Source organism: Erinaceus europaeus, chromosome 18, assembly GCF_950295315.1.
Source record: "Erinaceus europaeus chromosome 18, mEriEur2.1, whole genome shotgun sequence".
In the NCBI taxonomy this organism is placed as follows: Eukaryota; Metazoa; Chordata; class Mammalia; order Eulipotyphla; family Erinaceidae; genus Erinaceus; species Erinaceus europaeus.
Genome location: NC_080179.1, coordinates 15671276 through 15676001, shown reverse-complemented (window position 1 = coordinate 15676001; position 4726 = coordinate 15671276). Strand labels below are relative to the sequence as shown.

General features: G+C 40.1%; 1 non-coding gene across 1 annotated transcript; it reads left to right on the top strand.

Annotated features, from left to right (window-relative positions):
• The first annotated feature begins 4221 nt into the window (after positions 1 to 4221).
• On the top strand, positions 4222 to 4381 carry LOC132534457 (U1 spliceosomal RNA). Its single transcript, XR_009546182.1, has one exon. It is a non-coding gene; the product is annotated as a U1 spliceosomal RNA (small nuclear RNA).
• The last annotated feature ends 345 nt before the right edge of the window (positions 4382 to 4726 follow it).

Here is a 4726-nt window from a genome sequence, read left to right as displayed (position 1 = left end):
AGACCAGTCTAGCAAGTTATCTGACATGGCATGCCTGCATTTTTTAAACTGTTTCAGTCTGTTCCACTGAACTTTTTGAAAGCAGAGACATGGTGACCTATTTAAATACCAGCCAATAGAGTGACTCAAAATATTTTTCTTTTTCTTTTCCTTTTTTTCTTTTCTGTGTGTGTGTTGTTGTTGTTGTTGTTGTTGTTGTTTGCCAAGTAAATCAGCCTGTAAAAATGTTATCAATGCCTAGGAAAAGATTTTTAATCCCACTTTTTTTTTTAAGTTTTGATGTAACTGTTGAAGTTTTAAACGCACTTTTTTTCTTTATTGAGGGGATTAATGGTTTACTATTGACAGTAAAACACAGTAGTAGTTGGTACCTATGTAACAGTTGTCAGTTCTCCACATAGCACTCACCCCCACCTACGCCCTGCTCCACCATCATTTAGGACCTGAACTCTCCCCTCATCCCAGAGTCCTTTACTTTGGTTCAATACACCAACTCTAGTCTAAGTTCTGAAAAACATGTTGATTTTAAGAGGTAATGAATACTAAGATAAAATCACTTGTGAATGAATACTTACTGTTTGTGGAATTAAAAAACAGTAGCTTGCCAGCAACGAAACAGAAAGGACACTGTGACTGAGAGACAAACACTCCCGGATCCGTGTCCTTGGCTTCTCACCAGTATAGGTATTATTTCCAATCTTTGTAGACAAGAAACTTCAGCTAAAACTAGAGTTAATTAATTCCATGTTGTTCCCATCTTTAATGTGGCACTTCCTGCTGGGGAAGAAAAAAAAAAAAGACCAGTGAACCATAAAGTGTACAGAAACCCAACAATGAAAACCACAAGTACTTTCCTACAGCTTGAGGCTGGGAATATTTCTGTCCATAATTCTCATAATTTAGGGCACCTAGCTCATGGACCACCCTCAGTTGTAAATCATATTTCCAAATGGGAAGTTATGATTTTCTTTGTCCATAGGTTGCTACTAACTTTTTACTGAAATTTACTTTTTACTGAAAACACATTCTATTGTTGTCTTTTTTTTCTTTTGTCATTTTATAGTAGAGGGAGAAGAGGGTCTTAATATTACAGTACAGTTGTTGCATATGGGTACAATCTCTCTCTCCTTCTGATGAGTGTTTGTAAAACACTCTCACCCCAAGCCCAAGTCATCCCCCCATCATGCATCAGGACCCACAGCTGTCCCACTCCTGTCCCTTCCTTCCCTCCTTCTCTAGAGCCATCTGCCTTGGTGCAATACACCATACTTTTTATTACTTTTAACTAAATTGTACTAGAACTTATTTCTTCTTCCTCATTGCAAATTTTCTTTTGTTTTCCTAGAACTATTTAAGAATTCTCTACATGGACAATTCAAATAAAATTTAAAATATAATAAAATCAGGAATCAGAATTCTTGATTTATCTTATGTTAGAATAAATCTCTAATTTATTAAATAATAATAAATCTCTAATATTTTTACTAGAAATATAACAGGCTTTTAATTAAGTATAATAATTGCAAAATCAAAGACTCTTGGCTAGAAGCCTCAGAGCTATGTTTAAAAATACATTAAGTTCTCCCAGCTCTTCATCTGCACTATTCCAGCCTTTAAGTTCATGATTGATCAACAATTTGTTTGGCTTTGTATGTTAACTCTCTTTTCAGCCACCAGGTTCCAGATGCTAGCAGGATGCCGACCAGACTTCCCTGGACAGACAACCCCACCAATATGTCCTGGAGCTCTGCTTTCCCAGAGCCCCACCCCACTAGGGAATGAGAAAAGCAGACTGGGAGTATGGATCGACCAGTCAACACCCATGTTCAGAGGGGAAGCAATTACAGAAGCCAGATCTTCCACCTTCTGCATCCCACAATGACCTTGGGTCCATACTCCCAAAGGGATAAAGAATAGGAAAGCTATCAGGGGAGGGGATGGAATATGGCGTTCTGGTGGTGGGAATTGTGTGGAGTAGTACCCATCTTATCCTATGGTTTTGTCAGTGTTTCCTTTTTATAAATAAATAAATAAAATACATTAAGTTGATATTTATAAAGAGAGTATGAACTCTGCCTATAATGGGAAAAAGAATGTTTATTGACTACATACATACAGCACCGTCTCTGTGCCCCCGACCCCCATCACTAGGGCTTCAATGCTCCAGGCTGATTTTTTTTTTTTTCAGATAGAAAGACAAAAGACAAAGAGAGAAAGGTACAGACATAACAACACGAAAACTGGGAAGGGGTAGATAGCATAATGGTTATGCAAACAGACTGTCATGCCTGAGGCTTCAAAGTCCCAGGTTCAATCCCCTGTACCACCATAAACCAGAGCTGATAAGTGTTCTGGTAAAAAAACAAACAAAAAAACGTAAAACTTCCCCCAATGAGTTGGGAGTCAAAAGACTACACAGTTTCTTTACACAACTAAAGGAACAAGATCTCCAAGTCCCATTTGTTTTAGGTAAACCAACATGTGCACTACATGGCAGTACTGTGTGGCTGCAGAGAAAAGTGAACTCAGAGACATGGGTACTGGTAAATGAATATTTGACGGTATGTGTGTGTGTGTGTGTGTGTGTGTGTGTGTGTGTGTGTGTAGCTGGGCTGGGTTATGAGGTGGTTGGTCAGATTTCAATTACACAGAAACTGAGGGGGGGAAATGCCAGGGAGAATGGCAGAGGCAAGAACAGTATGAGAAACTTAAAAGATGTGTGTTGTTTGTCACACCACCAGAAGATGATCTCATCTCATCTGCCAAACTCTGAAATGCAGAAACAAACCTGATATGGCCCACACTCTCTGAATTCTTTCAGAACATGAAAAGAATAGAGGCAACAACTCCGCAAGATGCACCAGTGCTGTCTGCCTTTAGGAGTTGCATTGCTTGACACAACTGGAACTTCACAGGAGAAGGAACAAAGCCATGTGGAAGCAGTGTACAGAAAGAACATAACATTTAAGGGTTGGGCTATGGTGCTCCCCGTCAAGCACACACATTATCATGCTCAAGGACACAGGTTGGAGCCCTCACTCTCCGGCTAAAGGGGGGCACTTTTATGAAATGTGAAGTAGATCTAGTATCTTTCTTTTTCTCCCTCTTTATCCCTCATCCCTCTCAATTTCTGTCTGTTCTATCAAGTAAGTAGAAAGAAAGAAAAAAGAAAGAAAAAAAATTTTTGAATGGCCACCAGGAGCAGTGGATTCATAGTACTGGCACTAAGCCCCTTGTGATAAGTCTGGTCGCAATAAAAATAATAAGAATAAAATTTTAAAAAGAGCATAACATTCTTCTTGTTATATAATTATTGTTTATAATTATTTAAATATGTAAATAATGATATTCACGTTTATCAGACTCTCCGTAACTATTTGCCAGGTGTCCTTTGGAAGAAGACAGTGCCTTCTTTTAACAGACAAGGACATCAAGATAAAGGCCAGAGAGCAACGTGGGCACATTCACACAGCCTGAAGGAAGAATTTCAGTGTCGGAAGTCTGGCTCCAAAGCTCCCATCCCGATGGGGGGCTGAGTGGTGACACGCCTGGTTAAACACATATGTTATAATGCCCAAGGACCTGGATTTGAATCCCCAGTTCCCACCTGTAGGGGGAAAGCTTTGCAAGTGGTCAAGCAGTGCTGCAGGTGTCTCTCTCTCTCCCTCTCTACCACCCCCTTCACTCTGGATTTCTGGCTGTCTCAATCAAATAAATAAAGATAATAAAAAAGAGAGAGGTAATGGAAATGCATGGGGATATGCTCTTACTAGTTCCACAATTTGGGGAATAATTATATTTTTCAAATCCTGAAAGTTATCTGAAAGGTGGATGGTCTCAAGCATGCATTGACATTCTACTCAAGACATTTCTGAAACACTTATCTCTGGTTAGACAGGAGTGGACTCCTAGCATGTTCTCTACACAACATCTGCCTTCTGAGGACTTCTCTTCCACTTCTTTAACCATGGGACCCGGGGGTGAACTCCATGTTCTTGAATGACTTCATCACAGTTGATGGATCTAGCAGTGTGCCTACCTGGGCTTGATTCAATCAGAACTGAGAAATGACAGCTGGTTAAGATGTTGGCAGGGGCTGTGAACTGCAAATCTGGCATCATTTTCATCATGTGTTCTTGGTTGCACAGAGGACATTACTCCACAACACTTAAGCACAAGACCAACAGAGAGAAATTCAGTTGAAAGTTATGAGGAGTTATGAAGCCTAGCACGGAAGATACCATGATCACAAAAATGGTTTTCCCAGGGCGAGGCTTATCCACTGCACTCAGGATGTGCTGACCCCTGCGATTTCCCCAAATGTGGGAAACTTGACTGTGTAATTTGTGGTAGTGGGGGACTGCATTTGACCTCTCCCATGGGGAAAAAATTCTTTTTAGTTAAAAAAAATAAAGTCTAAACCCAGCATACCTGTGCTCCGGCTATATAACCACAGCTGTCTGAATTTAGGTCATTGAGATAAACCTAGTCTTTACATTTTTAAAACGTTTAAAAAATTCTTTTAACCAGAATGCTACTCGACTCTTGTTGATGCCAAGGATCAAAAGTGGGACCACTGAGATCAGGCCTGAAAATCTATTGCACTGCACTATCTCCCAGACTGCCCTGTTTCTCAAGTGGGTTGGTATTTGACTGGTAGTCGAAAGCTTCTGACTGCAATGAAATGGGTAGAGCACCAGACTTGCCTACGTAAGGTTTGAATTCA